Source organism: Miniopterus schreibersii, assembly GCF_964146895.1.
Source record: "Miniopterus schreibersii genome assembly, chromosome: 7".
Taxonomy (NCBI): Eukaryota; Metazoa; Chordata; class Mammalia; order Chiroptera; family Miniopteridae; genus Miniopterus; species Miniopterus schreibersii.
The window spans coordinates 48,287,269-48,304,921 of record NC_138108.1 but is presented as its reverse complement, the minus strand read 5'-3'; positions in this window follow the sequence as shown (position 1 = coordinate 48,304,921).

Here is a 17,653-nt window from a genome sequence, read left to right as displayed (position 1 = left end):
TTAAAAAATGTCATTTAAGGGGCCTAAGTCTTCCAAATATTTATGTGATTATTAAAATACCTGTCATTTTAGAAAATCTAAAACTATCTTACATAATAGAGCACTATAATTTCTAGAAATTAGTGACTCCAAATGCTACAAATGGCTTAGAATCAGTATTCAGATGTAAATAAGAAAGTTGATTGACATGAAATCTTAAGACAATACTGAAATAACTTCTTCCTCAAAATCTGCTTCGAGCTGTCCTCACACAATGCCTGCAATACCCACTTCCAAACCTATTAAAGATTTGGTCCATTTCATTAAGGTATTACATTTCTAGGACTGCATTCATCCATGCAACAAACATTGATTGCCTACAGTGTGTCAGGACTTTGTGGGTTCCTGGGGATACAAAGATGAATGAAATGAGATCCCTGTGTTCAAGGACCTTATAACTTTAAGACAAAGATAGACATGTAAACAATTTCTGTACAATGCAAAGTGTACCCATTTTTTTGGGAACACAAAGGAAGAATGTACTAACTCTGAAGGAAGGAGGGAGCTGTGAAAGGGAGCTCAGGAAAAGTGATGCTTGGGGCATCTTGAAAAATGAAATAATCCCCAAGGCTAGGACCAGCCTAGTGAGCTGGCACCACATGGTTTATTGCTAAAACTGACAAAGTAGAGTGTCTATCCTAGCTGCCCTGAGATCGGCCAGTTTTGACTTACTGACCCCCTTTTACTCTTTAAAAGAGTGCTAATTTGAATAGTAATTTTATTTATATGATAAAACATAAAGAAAGTCATAGTCTAGACAGCTGTGAGTCAGTTGTCACCAAGACCAGTAGGGCAAGTAGATCCAAGGGGCAAGATGTAGTTTAATGGCAGAATTGGCAAGGAGTCAGTGACTGGAGAAACTGAATGAGGATCAGGGTGCTGCAAGGCCCTGCTCACCAGAAACGTGAAGGAGGTCTTGGAGTATTTTCTAATGGAATATGGGGGGAAAAAGGAAGACTTGGAAGGAATAAAATGAGGTGTAGTAACAGAATGTTGGGAAAGCTTGAAAAGTCTTATAGATCTTACTATGAACTATACAGAGGCTAATATTTATTCAGTGTCTACTGTGCTGTAGGTATTATTAATAATCACTCGATAAGAAATAACTCAGTTACACCTAATCCTTAATCCAGTTTTTTCTAAATGACTCATAATTCTGATCACATCTTTTCCAACCATAAATTTGGTCATCATAGCCTTTCGCCCAACACAAACACACAAAAATATCTAAAAGCAAGCAAGCAAGCAAGCAAAAAAAGAAAACAAACTTTAGAATATTTATCTATTTTTTTCTACTCAAACGTGAACCCCATACCTCTAAAGAATAAGCAAAATGTGGTATCCTCGGTGAACACTGTGGAGCAGTTACAAGCAATGAACAATTTGTAAACCTAAAAACAAGGATGGCTACTAAAATCATGGTAGGTAAATAGAAGAAACAGAAAGAGTTACATAAGAATATTATTTATATTAAAATACATGCACAAAACCCAATACATATTTTGTAAGAACACAATATAATAAAAAGCCACGTACTCAAACGGTTGTCCATTCAGGGACTGGCAAGTGTGGTTAAGAAAGAGGGAGGAAAAGAAATTTTTTTTTAAATAGATAAATCAATGATCAACCAACTCACCAAGATAAGGGACTTACATATAGTCAGGATGATAATATATTGTGAACTGATAATATAAATACCTCAATGTTGTTTAAACTTCAAGTTTAAAAACAGAAGCAAAAACGAAACTTCATATGAGCTGGAATATTAGCTCTTCTGATTGCCAGTTATATTTTCAGACAAAAATAATTTTTGAGCAATTTCATAGGAACATACCGTTTGAAAAATGGAATGTATATATATATATATATATATATATATATATATATATATATATATATATATACACAAATATATACACACGCCAAGAATCATGTATATACAGAATGAAGAGTAAAAATTCTTGGCAAACGCAAATTACCTACCCAACTGTTTAAACTGGCTCAGACTTCAGTTGTCTATGGACAGATCAGATCCTCTGAAAATCATGGAGATCTCTACAAAAACCATTAATTGTCCCATGCACAGATACATCCCTTTCTTTGCCTTCACACATCATTTATGTCCATAGATATTTTTTCTTTAGATGTTAATTATTTGCAGGTTACGTAGAGGTGTTGGAGGAGTCTGGCAAACTTAAACACCAGGGAATTAAAGTTCCAGTCAGATGCATCTCAACGGCACTGGGGAGTTTTGCCCCAAGGTGGTACGAAACTGTGACAGAAGCTGTATCTCAAGCTGTCTGCGTGGCCAGACCTGGAGACTTGGGAGGATAGTACCTGCTTTGATTTATTCATAGAGAGGGTTACCAAATACAGATGCCAATGCTGATTGTGAGCTAAAGAGAAGAGGGGATAAGAGCTTAGGCTTAACCTACAGGGGACCCGAGGAATAAAGAACCCCCGAGTCCAGAGCTGAGAAGAGAGAAGAAAGGGGAGAGAGAAAAAACGACAGAGATCAGGCCTAACGAACCTTTTCCTGAAGTCACTCATTTGGGGGAAGAGGAGCCTCGGAGAGCAGGACCATGGCCAAACAAAGCAGAGGTAAAGTGGATCAGCCGCAGTGTCACCAAATTTGTCTAGAGTTCACAAACCACCAAATCAAAATCTGCAGTGAGAAAAAGACTCATGCAAAGTCACACACTATAATTACTATCCAGGTGACGACATGACAGGAAATATATGACAAACATACCCACACACACACTTATTTTTGATATTCAGAAATGTAAGTATAGATTTTATTATATTTAGAGGTAATATTCTAACTTTATGTAAAAGAAAATGTGGATATATACTTTCTTTTTATTTTTATCACTCAAAAAGCTGAACATGATGAAAAGGCTTTATCCTATTATGAAGGAGTGAATAAAACTAGAGGCTCATTGAGACCCTTCTTTCCTGGAAAGTGCTGAGGAGTCAAGTTACAGAAAATACTGGGCTTGGAAGTTACCTCAGGAGAGAGAAACTGAAGGCAACCTGGGCAATACATGTGAAAAATCTTGGTATTTACTGTAAGTGTAAAGTAAATGTATGCATTCACCAGGAGCCAGCTAAAACTAATGCATTTCCAGTGCAATTTTGATTATTGGGAACTGCCAGCACACCACAAGCAATTTTAATTAGAGGAAAAGTATCTTCTTGTCACATTTGATTTGTAAGCAAATGTTTATTTTTTCTTCTGTTATGAATATAGCATTTTGACTGCATAAATTATCTTCCAGTTACATTTGTATAGTAAAAAAAAAATCATTTGACTCTCCAGACTCTACAAAGCATGACTCACTGTGGAAATAAAATGCCTTTTTCTCTTTTTACAATCTCCCTTTCTTAAATCATTTCTCTAAATCTTTATATCTGACTTAACATTAAGCTGGCCAAGAATGACAGTTTCTTATATAAACTAGAATTAAAATCTTCCCTCTTAGAAATGTCTGAATAGCCAAGAAGCACATTCCAAATACTCACACAATGTTGCATAATTAATGCAGCTTGTGAATCTACTGTTAGACAAGATAAAAGTAGCAGGCCCAATAAATAGAGGCCAAGAGAGACTTCAGAGATGGCCAGATCTGAGCTGGACTTCCCATGAGTGATTTACTAGCTGTCTCAAGTGACAATATTCCTGGAAGGTAAATTGCTTCAAAGGTATATGCTTAAATATAATATAGTAGAAGACATCTAGCACAATAAACAGTAACACATAAATTCCAGTCTTGCCATCACTGTTCTCATTTAGCAAATCAGCTAAAGGAAATCACTCAATCCCTTGAGAACTGTTTTCTCATCTATAAAGATTTCTAATAATGGTCACTTTTACATTTAATATTCTATGCTTTCAGTTCTCTCATTTTTTGAGTGACTGTTATTATTTTAAAGTTTATATTAAGAAAATTTCAAAAATAATCACATTCGAGGTAATAGCAGGTCCCCGTGACTCTCTATTTTAGAAAATGAAAGCTTGTGATTGCGTTAGGGCCCTGGATATCACACATTTTGAATTAAATATCTGGAGATAGATACTTGGTAGAAATCACCTTTATGCTATGCCCCATTCCTTCTCCCCACCCCATAAGAAGGTTATTATTGTAACACCCTATCTTGTAACATTTTCCTGATACAAGAAAAGCCTATGGCAGATTTCAAGGGGACAGAAAACAAAGGGTGGTAGGCTGAGACATTCAGGAAAATGACCTGGTTGAGTCCCCCATCTACAGTACTTAAGCGTGTGGAGACCAAGAGTGCTGGTTGTGTCCCAGGAAGTCTATGCATCCATCATAAGAGCCTACATACTTTACAGGTTAAAGAATATCTATGCTTGAAGAATATGAACATCTTTTTGTAGCTGCTCCTGTTTATCAAAACACATCTGAAATAGCTGATTTAAAAGAATGAAAAAGGGGGTTGATAAATCAATTTTGAGAATTTGCCAGCAAAAATCATGACAATAATTGCTACCACTGATTTGGTAGCTTCTATGTGCAAGGTCCAGTCACTTTACATATATTATTTCTAATTCTCATTAAAACCCAATAAGATAGATATTTTACCCCTATTTTATAGAATACAAACCTGAAGTTCAGAGAAATTCAGTATCTTGCCCAAGTTTATAAAGCTTACAAAAATTAAACCTGGATTTAAAAATGCTTTTTCTGACTCTGTAGTCCATGGTTTTTTCACTATTCAACACTGCCTCCTTCCCACAAAATTACAACTATATTTTATGAAGAATACCTTCATAGCAGAACCTTAATAATCTAGTTAATAGGATAGACCATCAATTCAACATTTTTTTACTAGTAAAGATTAGTTGTCCTCAAAATAATACCAAGTGCATTTCATTTATTTCTTCGCTTACTCAACTAATACTGTCTATCTGCTCTGTGCAACTTGCTACTAGAGCCATAATGGGAATATCAAATAGTAAGTGATCAGAGCCTAGGGTATTGCAATAAAATTCTAAGCATTATTACACCAGTTATAATAAATAGGTGGCTGTATAGAACTTGTTTCTGAAAAAAGAACAAACAAAAAATCAAAATAGAAAGTTAGAGGAAAATGCTTCAATAAGGGAGATGAAAACCAGTGTTCTGAGGACAGGTAAATTGCTACAATGGAATTGCTAAAATACTTTAAATTTTTAACTAAATATTAAAATCTATGTTCTGCGACAAGACAAGAGTACTCTGAGAAGAAAATGTTGAGGACCAAAAGCACAGTAGGCACATTAAATCCACAATGGAAACAATAACTGGATGACTGTTATTTACCTAGGCATAATGATAGCTCTCCTCTTTCATCAAAAATGTTTTTATAGTTATTGCTAATTATTTTAAACTAAAGCTGATGAAAGAGAATTTTTTTTAAAAAAAACCTAAAAATTATATTTTGCTAGCATACTCAGATTTGTGTAGATTGAAATGCAAATACCTTTTCTGCTTTGGAACATCTGAATGACATGTAGAAAACTTCTAATACCTGTGTGTTGTGTGTAAGACACAACTATTATATCAAAATATTGTATTAAACAAACGTTTTCTAACAAAACCTAAATGTTCTTCTTGTATTGTTGGGTAGACAAGGGAAATGTATTGCCTTCCACTATTCTTGACTATCCCTGTGCTTTTATTGTGTGAATGCCATTTAGTAAATATTATTATGAATTATAAAGGATTGATTATTTGCAAAAGGGATAAGTGAGTCCTTGGGGCTTGGTTTAAAAGCACCAGGCATTTCTTTTGCTGCCTGTAGCTACGGATAGAAAGGCTATTTCAAAATTCAGAAGCTGAAATAGTAACAAAACCTAGACACTGATTTCAAAAAGCTGTCAGAACCCAGGGAAGTGGGTAAAAAACATTGGCTGCGTTTTAGGTTATGATGTTCTGACACCTACAAGCATCTGACTTAGCAGACTTTTTTTTTTTTTTAAAGTGGTGCTTTAAAGTGTTGGTATGGAACATAAGTAGATAATGCAAATATGTTAGCGACCCCTACCAATAGTTGCAATTATGCAAATTTCAAAACCTTCATCTTTTATAATTACCTGTAGTGGGCTTATGTAGTTAAGTTCTCCACTGGCTTGCTCAAATTTCCTAATCTATTGAGCAGCTTTCCCCTTAAAAATAATGCACTTCAAATAAACAAAAATATGCATTCTGCAAAGGGATGATGGAAAATGTTTATGATGAAAAAGAAAGACATGACATCTTCAATAATGGTTAATGAAAATTCCTTGTCAGTTAAGAAATGTGTTTTTATGAAGAGTTGAGATTTTTTGATAATAATTAAGCATATTGCTGAATTGGTCATAAGAGTATGAAATTTTAATTAATATACTCAACTCACTAGAAATAATTTTTTTTTTTACTTAGTGCCAGAAGGGAAGAAGATTGCCTATAGTAAAATTTATATAATATCTCAAATTATCCTTATTGGGTAGATAATTTGTCTTAGTTATCTACTATTACACACTTAAAAAATTTCATGATCTATACTACTGATATAGATATAGAATGTATGCCATTATCAGCACATCCCACACCAAAGGAAATGCAAATTTTTAGTAGAATTATATATATGTTATTTATAAATTATACATACACAAAACTTATACATTAAGATTTATATGTAATTATAACTATTTTACTTATATATATTCAACTTACTAAACATTTTTATTATAATAAATAAAGACTTGGGAGGTATGTTGGTATGTATAAGTTTTTAATTAAGAAGTTATACTGACTTGCATAAATTAGAATCTGAGGATTCTACTTTTATTTCAGAGATAGGTCTAGTAGCTGATAGGCTATGTTTTAAATAAATTACATGTTATCTTTACTTTCTAACTTAATGCCAGGCTATATTTAAGAACATAAAGGTCATTTGATAGGAGGAAAAGGAAAGTATAAAAAGCAAATTCAAGCTTATTTTAACTTAAATGAATCAGTCATAGAGACAAGGGAAGAAAGGAAAGAAACAGCCTACTATGATTTTCTAGGCAGAAATAGTATTCAATTGAAAGCATCCAAAGACTTGTAGGGATAAGACAACTTTGGATAGTAGCTTTAGAAATAAGGCTTGTAGTTTATTGTTTAAATTATGTACCCCAAGCATTTTATCTACTAGCTCTCCAGGGATTAAGGGAAAGAGGTTCAATTCGACTGGTGATTAGAAATAGTAATCAAATGTTAGTTGAAATAATAAAGGCTTAGATATAATAAAAAGATAGACTTGCTATCTTTCTAAAGATAGATTTAATCAGTTAATATTTCAGTTATTCTCAAAACAGTGAAACACAAATTTTTTTTTATTAAAATATTAGTAATGTGTATCCATTTTAAAAAATAGATGTAAAAATATAGAAACCACCCAATGCAATTATTTGTAGAGTTATATTAGAATGTTCATGCTTTCTTTTTCTAGTCATGTATCTTCTTTATTACAATTGCTTTAAAACAATATGCTTGTTTAGTTCTACCTTTAGATTCAGAACAGAATCCATCTGTTTCCAATACTCCTTTCCATGGTTCCAGTGGGTTGACCACAATTTAGTAAAAAAAGAATGTCCTAATTTGCAGTGGAGTGAACAGAAAAATTGACTAGTAGGTAAGAATTATTTTAAAATATTTATTTGCTACATATTTCAGTACTTCACTAATTTGAAATTAAGGCAAAATCACCCATATGTACTTCTGTATGTAGTTTAGCACCAGGAAAATTAGTCTGAAAACAAAACAAAACACAAAACAGAAAAAACAGATAATCAACACAAGATGGCACTATGGACCAGTTTCTTAGGACTAAGAGTTTGTGTTTTAACATTTTCTCTCTTATATCTTTGAGACCGATTTGTGTAATTCATCCCTCTTAATTTTGCATATAATTTTTTCTTATGAATTTGATAATGAGTTTTCTTAATTAAAAAAAAATGCATTATTTTCAGCCAAATAATGAATATTTTTATGTAATTAGTAATCACAAATTAAATCTGTAAGAGGTATCCCTACTGTTTTGGATATATATATATATATATATATATATATATATATACACACACATATATATATATATTATTCCCACTTTTTCCATACATGTATTCTTATCATCTTATGAATGAATTTCTTCTCTACACTGGCATAGCCATCTTCCTATTCTGATTTGCCTAGAATCTAATTTCTTGCTGCTTTAGTTTATCATATACACAGTTATAAGGAAAAGAACATTTTACTTAAAGGCCTTTTTCATGTCACCACTCTTTTTATAGGGTATTTTATCTCAATCAAGCTTCATCAGTAGACATCCATTATGTATTAATTTAAATATAAACTCTTAATTTTATATTCAACTCCATCCCCATCTGAATTTCAAGACACCGGTGTACACACATACACGTGTACACACACACACACACTGCTTCTTTTTCTCATCTCTCTAGCCAGACAAGTCCCATTATCTATCATTTAAAAATATTATGAGAATTCCTGTCATTTGTAAGCCCCTTTCCTGACACTTGTGATAACCATTGTTCATTGGTGTCAATCAATTTCTTTACATTCCTTTACAGAGCTCATTTTCTTGAATAAGTCTAAATCCATGTTCCTCTAGCACATAAGCTTACATTTTATGGTACATTCATAAACACTATTTTTATGTAAAATATTCAGAAAACATTTAATGATAGACTATTATTTACAAAGCATTGTCTACAGTTGGTGGGGCCTATTTTTATTCTCCTGACACTATTATAGCTTTATTATTTTGTGCTTCCTAATAATTTCAAGCATATGTTCTAATACATTTAGTTAGGACTTGACACAAGTTCATAGAATAAAAGTGTAAACCCAATTCTCCGGTGGCTTAAACTTTTAATATTGATAAACACATAGGCACATGCACACAAACATATATGGAAACATTTTTTAAATTTGTGTAATACTTCTATACTAATATAAATAAAAGTAAACATATATTATGCGAGCTTCATGGTAAGCATATTTAAAAGTAAAAAATAAAAGTCAGTTTTATCATTTAACATTTATTGAGGTTCTTAATTATGAATAGTACTCAATGAGTACAAAATTAGATAAAGATCCTGTGGAGCAAACATCCTAATTTCATTTCTGCTGTTCAAACAATGAAGACAGCAGCTAAAGACAATAACTCAACTTCTACGTGTGAAATATTTAAGATAACACACACTTAAATGTTATATATAATATACTGCATAATTAGCACATATATCCACAAAAAGTTTTGGATATTAGCTTTGAAGATTGTAGATAAAAAAGTCAGAAGTCTTTTTGCACTATTTCTTTTAAAAATTTAATTACAGATATGAATTAAGGTATAAATATATACTAAAAAATAATATTTTAATTTAGAAACATGTTCCATTCTCACATTCTATGAAACAATTTTATTTAAATGCTTTTAATCTATCTTCAACATAAATTTCTTTGTTATCAAGTGAATCGGATCTTTATTACCTAAAATATCTCCTAGGAAGCTTTATCTTTTTGTTTAGATAGTTTGTTTGATACAATTTTTGAATCAATATATAATTTCTGTCATTAGAATTATTTCCCAAGTTATAAGTACTTATTTGTATAAGATGAGAAAGGTTTCATATTTTTGTTGTTACTGCTATTGTTATTTTTGTCTTCTTGGGTTTTTTTGGTTATGGATTTTGTAATGTGATCTCTGTAATGTAATCAGTCACTGTCTTGTTTTTTAAAGTGATCTACAAAAGATTTATGTACAATAGCATGTAACACAATTGGGAGGCTTTTTTATTTTAAAAAATAGAGATTATTGGTAAAAAAACAAACATTGATGATTCTGATTTGTCTTCCCCCCCAGAAAAACTTTGGAAGAACTCAATTACAAGGCATGTTTCTCTCTTCTAAGGGAAACTTTTGGGCAAATTTCTTAATTTGTATTTTGACACACCTGAACTTTTTCAACCAGCGGAACCACAAGCTCTCAATTGTGTTCAAGCAGTACATTCCAAGACAAATAGCATGCAATTTATGTTGGTTGCAATTGGAGTTCAGTTTAATATTAGTATGTGTGTATACATATATAATTCATTTGCAACAACCTGAAAATATGAAAATAAGTGGGGCAATAAATGTAGACAAAGAAGTAGCTACTCGTTAAACTACTACAGAGGCAATGAAGCATGACGGTTCTGTGCACTTACTCTGGAACCAGCCGGCCTGGGTTTGAACATCACCTCCATTCTTTACTGCTGTCTGATCGAGGGCAAATTGTTATCTGCTCTCTGCATCAGTAGTAATATCAATGCCAACCTAATAGAGTTACTTTGAAGATTGTATAAATTGAAGCTGTAAACCACTTAGCTAGTGGCTAGTACCTGGTTATATGCTAGAAACATGTGTGCTGAAAATAACTTAAAAACACAATAATTAAACAGGTAATAAAATTCTCTCTTCTGTTTGAACATACCCCTTCCTTCCTTCCTTCCTTCCTTCCTTCCTTCCTTCCTTCCTTCTCCCTTCCTTCCTTCCTTCCTTCCTTCCTTCCTTCCTTCCTTCCTTCCTTCCTTCCTTCCTTCCTTCCTTCCTTCCTTCCTTCCTTCCTTCCTTCTTTGGAGACTTTTAGAGAGTGGATCTCTTTACTCTCATCTGCACTGTATCTAATCAACTTGTTTATTGTAGGTCTTGCCCTCCTTTCATGTTTTGATTTCTAAGACTTTTACCCTTTTCAGTCACATTTCTGATGTGACTTTATATTGACTTTGCTGTTTGGGGTATTTTATCTTTTCCTGTTTCTACATTTAATTCTAAGTTGCAAGTTTCTTATTTTAAATTTTAACATTTCATTTTATTGACAAAGTGGATCATATGGGCAAGTTTTGTTATCTTAAAAATTTAGTAAAAATTTAGTAAATTGAATTAAAGCATGATTCTTATTCTGTTCAATATAATCATTGATGGGATGTTTTAAATTCTGTTTAAACTTAAATTCACTTTAAGGGCATTTTTGAATATGAAAAAAGTAATTTCACTTTTCTCAGGCTCAAGCGAAAATTTTAAATATTTTCTAAAATTATAAATTACTGTGGCACAAAATCCTACTGAGAGTCCTTTATGCTGTGATACCTTCTAAAACTCACCAATTTTATTTTCCAAATAGTTAAAATTGTAGAACAGTTTTGACATAGAGAGATAAAAATATCTTAGAGCTATAAGAGTGGTTCAATGCAACCTTGTTAAAATAAATTTAGCAATATAGACCATGAACAATGTTTCTTTTCTTGATGAAACAAAAACAAAGTGGTTTTTTGTCTGTATTATAATCAATATTATCCTGTTGAAGCAAATAATCAGGAAAATATGTATACTTCAGACACTCAGATAAATAAGACTACCTTTGCTTAGTTCCATTTTGACCTAGCACCCTTACTATCTAGCTTCTCCAAAGCAGTCCACAGTAACTCTCTCTCTTTGCTATTTTCTAGTTGGTCCTTTATTCAGAATGTTGTCCTGATTCCACAGATTTAAAAAAAAAAAAATCACACTTTTGGCTTATTATCTGCCAACAAACATGCCTGTCAAGCAACTAGGCAAACCAGTGATGTTCATTTCTGACATGCTTCGATTCAAATTGTTTGATATGGTTTGTAACAAAGCCACTAAATATTCAAGGTTGGATTACGTTTGTAAATTGACTATTAAAGTGACAAGAGCATTCAATAAAAGAAACCTATGAGTTAATGATATCCAATCTTTAACTTCTTTTTCAAGCAACTCTTAAGTGTTTACTTTGTCTATTATTACTTAAATGATAAGAACTTTATTTTATTTCATTTTTTGTTACAAGGTAAGTAGCTAGACTCCTAGAGCAAGAGGATTGTGTCAGGACAATAGACTGTTCTTTCACCTGAGGTCAGCTGTCCTGCCCAAGGTGCTGAGGCCACCATATGAAGCTGCCGAAAGAAAGGAAACTAGAGTGGCAGCAATGTGTCCTGAGTCCACAACAATACAACTCATTCACTGCCTTAACTATTTTGGCTTATGTTTCTTGGTCCTCTCCTCAGATGGGCCAATTCGCCCACAGGGATGGATAGATATCTAGCTAACAACTGTTCTTATATCTAACTCAGTCATAATTAAATCCTTAATGGCAATCATGAAATCTCCTTTCACTGGTTAGGTAATTGCAGACACAGAGAATAAAAGCTTAACTATAATTGTAGGCCTTGTTGCCAGCTGAATATTGTGATATGTTAGTATTGTGATTACTTAATGTCCCAATGTGGCTTGTGGCCAATGCTTAAAGTACACTCTAAAAGACTATAACAGAAAACATAAACAAAACTTAATTCTCTAATAGCATTTTAATTCTGCTTACATTGAAAATATATAAGCTTTGCTGTTCTGAACTTAAGCCATGGCATAGTGTAGATCCCTACAGAAAGTAAGTGTGAACTGAAGAGAGTGTTATAAACGTCACACATCTGGAAATACAGTCATCTGATTCTGATTATACATCTTGGCTCTACATTTTGGCAAAGAGCTTTCATGTTAGGCCATTTTGTTACCTGTTAAGGGGTGAATCAATCAACTATTCCTCTTAAGAAAACATCCCAAAACTCTGTGGCCAAAAATAGCCATCATTTGTTTTAGTTCCTGCATCCAGACAGTTGCCTGGGATTTGGATCATTCAGAGCCAACTCTGCTGGGCTTGGATAACCTTGGCTCCAAAACAGAGGTGAGTCAAACTCTTCCCCAAATTCCTATCACCCTCCGTGGTTTGGTGCATTAGTGGAGCATACTCTTCTAACAGAGAAGGCAGAAGCGCAACGGCAAGGCCAACCATGCAGGTATATTTCAAGCTTTTGCTTGCTTACTTCATGTCTTCTAAAATCCACTAGTCAAAGTAAGCCACATGGCTGAGCCTAAATCAAGGAGTAGAGAAATATACTCTGCCTCTAACTGGAAGAACTACAAAGTTATATGGAAAAGAATATTAATTCATGGATGGGCAAAGAATTAGAACCAATAACTGTCTACAGCAAGGACTAAATCAATGGTTTTCTGATCTAGTAGATCTAAATATTATTAAACAAACTCCCTCTGCAGGAATAGTTACCAGATTTCTACTCAACAATAATCCAGAGAATATATAAGTTCATCTCTCTTATAGTTAATGCTCAATTTTCCATTGATTGACTGCCCATTTGTCAAATTCACCATGGTAAAAATAATAAATTCACTCTTTAATTTTTTAAAATAAATTACAATGATTCACCATTCATATATAGGAATCCATACATTGTATAGAACTGTAGAAAGCCAATAATTGCTGTGTGGTGTCTAATAGGGCAATGTATGAACTACCTTTTCTTCTAACCAAATACGTAAGTCATTCCAAGTGACAGTACCACTTCCCTTTGCCAACAATTCACTTTGAGAGTGGAACAGGGGTCATGGCAAGGGGTTGTGGCAACCAGAGGACAGCTTGAATTTTTCCTGATTTCAGGCCTGTGACACTTGAACAATTAAATGTGGAAGAAAGTTACAGAAAAAATGGAGACATGAAACTGCATCGTTGCTGTAATCTTTCATGTTCTAATATTGTATTAGGAGTGAATTAAGAAACAAGTGATAGTAGCAGACAATTTTTAACAAATAGTAAATGTTTATCCTCCCTGTCAAGTATTTTGTAGACTTGTGGCAGAGCCGCAGGGTTCCTTTACTTCCTGGGAATGAATCTAGAATACATTCCCCAGCCTCTATTGTAGTTGGTGCAGTGGTGTGATGGATTTCAGGCAATAGATTGTGAGCAGAGGTGAAATGTTCCACTGTTTGTACCAAGACAATAGAAATGTGTGTACTTTCTACTCATCCTCTCTTTCCTCACCCAGCTACTTAAGGCAAAAGAGAAAACGTGCTTGAAAATAGCTAAGGAACCTAAGGGAAGAAATAGAGCCACTCATAATGGATTTCGATGCTTGAAAGATAAATATCTATTGATTTAACATACTGAGTTTGGAGTTGTTTGTTATTGTTGTTAACACATGTTGATCAAAAGAGAAAATGATTCCAAGAGCTGAGTGCCAGTGTAAAATACCCCAAAATATTCAGCACTAAGCTTAGTGAGTGGGCCACATGTAATGAAAGGCCAGTCAATATTGGGCCTAGTAGACTGGAGGGGCTTGATAGTCTTTGGCAAGTATTCAGTTAAATTGCTGCTATGAAACTTTGTAATGCAGATCTTGTGCCATCAGCAGGTAGTTCTAAAAATATTGTTTGGGGAGAAGCACCGTATTAGTGTGTGTTAGATGACTATTGGTAACTTTGGCAAACTATTAAATAAAATAGATGAGCTATAGGAATATTGTTTTTGTTTACAAACAGAAATAAACCTGAGTTGAGAAGAACAGAAATTCTAGAACTGGTTTCTAGATATCAAATAGTAAGAGACAGCCTGCTAAAAGACTGAGCATTAAAAAGAGAGAATTCTCAGTTGAAGACAGTGACTCAGCATGAAAAGATGAAGATTTTATTCTAGATGGCCTCAAGTTAGCACCATTAAGTTGTAGCAGAAAAATATTAGAGGACAAAAAGCAAGAAATAAAGAATTGTCTAAGAAGGAACATAATTACTGGCACATGGATTTGATTAGAAGCTAATAGATCTTATGTCAACTATATTTTTGTCAAATTTCAAAGAAACCAGGAGCCCAGGCTAAATGGAGCTTTTGATTGTTCAAACTGTAAAACACATTTTTGAGCCTCAAACCTGACTCTATTAGAAGCAGTCTGCAAAAACTTCGCAGCTGCCAAGGAGGACACACTCCTCAATCCTACTTCAGATGTGATCCCAGAGAATTATTGACAAAGAATAAGCTCCTGGAGGTCAGATAGAAGGGACACCAAAAATAATGGGAAATGAGTCCCTTCTGGAGAGCAGCATCAGAATCTTACTAAAAGCACTAACTTCTCAACTGCCAGGTAAGTGACATTCAGCAGGTCTGCCCCTTGGGTATGGGGACAGTATGAAACTTACCTGTTTAGTTTATAGGTCCTCAAACAACGAGGAGTCACAATTAGGCTAATGGAAAGAAAGTACTGTCTCTTGTGTGGATAGCCCAGGCTTAGCACTGGATGAAGAGATTGGGTTGGATGGTGTTCTTGGGGTTAGTGTGGGTGTGGTCTCTATGTTGAGAAAAAGAGATAAGTAATATTTCATGGCTAGAATGGCTGACGATGGTAGAGGTTAGTAGTTCTCACAACTAAATGTGTTCTCTTCTTCTTGAGAACATCACTAGACTATATTTTCTCTAGATTCCTTTGTAGTTATGGAAAATTAAACAATTGAGGCCAAAGAAAATAAGGAGAAGTAATATGTCATCTACAGGTTTAGGTGGCTAAAAGTGACTGTGTCTTCTCCCTCTTCTCTGGTCTCCTCCATGCCATTAAATGCAAAGAAAAATAAAGCCCTGGGAGACTTTGGATCCATAGGAGATAAGAGCCCTGAGTCCATCAATGACTCAGAGCAAATCCACATTGAATAACAATAGGAGAGTAACAAACTTTGTTTATTTAAACAATTAAAACTAGTTTCTTTTGTTACAGCAGTTCGCACATCTTGCTTAAGCATTTATAAACCACTATTTTAAAATTACTTTTATATTTTAGGTTGATGGCTGTAAAATTGTCAATGTACTTCAAATATTGGATTTAGTTTTAACCAAGTTGTTTTGCATTAAATCCATTTTGTAGCATAGTAATAGTTATATTTATTTTACAAGTTTATTTGTTTTGTTTACTTTTGCTTTTATTTTGTTTTGGTTATTTATGACTCACTTCCTACCATGTTAATTTCTGTATACTGGAATTCTGTGTAAGATATCATAGAAAGATATCATGTGTAAGATATCATTATGTTGCTAAAAATCAAACTAATTGAATCTGGGATTCTAATTTTACATGTATAGTGCAAAGTTCCACTCTACTTATAATTAGGTAATCTATTTAAATGGCAAGTATAATTTTTAATGCATAATAATTTCTATCTATTTCTGTGAACTATATCTTTACCTAGAAAAGGAATGCTAAAATTGAGGAAAGCTTGGTTGTTAAACTAAAATGATATTATTGCTAAGTAGCCAGTGGACATACAACAATTATTTTTAATATATCAGTTGTTCATTTTATTCACAATTTGGAATGGAACTTATTGACTATTCGAATGACTTATCTAGTACAGCCTCTCTATTATTCAAATAAAAACTGAGCCATAAAGCAGTGAATTCATTTTCCCAGGTTCACAAAAGTAGAAAAATCTAGATCTAGGAACTAGATCTCCTAATTCCTAACTTGCTGCTCTTTCTACTACAACAAACTGCAATCCATTATGTCATACCTCAGAGAAACCTAAAAAGTTTGGCTTTTGTGAGTTATGATTTCTAATAAAAGATAATATAATAATTTCTTCTAAAATTAATGTATATATTTAATGAAAATTCAGTAAAAATTCCAAAGGGATGATTTTAGAATCTGATATATTTTATTAGAAAGATTAAATAGACATTAATAGTTAGAAAAATTTTTTAAAAGGCTATTAATAAGGTTTTTGCCATACAAGATTTTAAACTTTACTATAAAATAACACAATTAAAACACAATTAACACAAAGAATATTAGGATAAAGGTTAGGTCAATAGGATAGAATAAAATTATTCAGAAAGAGACTCTGTAAAGGAACTTATATATTACAAGAGATGGAAGTCTATCTAAATCAGATGAAATAAGTCTGTGATCATTGCTTACTTTTCATAAGCAAATCTGACCAGATTTAGGTCCTACTTTCCTGGTGATGGCGGACATTGAGAGGGGAAAAAACAACCCCTGTCTAGAAGTAGTACATGTTACTGTCTATTCTGTTTGAGTCTGGGGGAAACACTGGTTTTTCTTTCACTGTACTGAAATGTTGAGAACCATGATGAGTTGTTACCACAGACTCAGCATTTATGTTATGATAGAGGTTAATGTAAGAGGATTAGAACACCTCCTTTCCCACCTCCAAAAATTACTAAGATATAAAAAACAATAAAACTTGTTTATTAGTCCTTCTATAGGTTTGCAGAGAATTCTCTCTCACAAGTACAATAGACCACAAAGAGGATTCATTCCTAATTTGCATAAGTTCTAAGAAAAATGGATATATTAAGCATATAAGGAAATGAAGAAACCACAGCAAAAATATATTGGCTTTTAGATCATAATCATCAATTTTCTATTTATTAAAATAATATAAAAGAGCAAAAACATCTAAAAAATATTTACTAATATTTTTATTTAATATGAAAAAGTTTTATATACAATCAACAGAAAATTAAAAAGCCCAATAAGTGGAGAAAAGGTGTGAACAAGAAAATGACACATGAGTAAATAGAAAGATTCTAGTACCTTATAGTAGAGAATGTAAAGTTTTACAATATTTATAACAAAATATTTGAAATATGTATTATAAGCTTTGAAAATGATGAAACACTTGACCCATTAAACCCATTTTTGGAATCT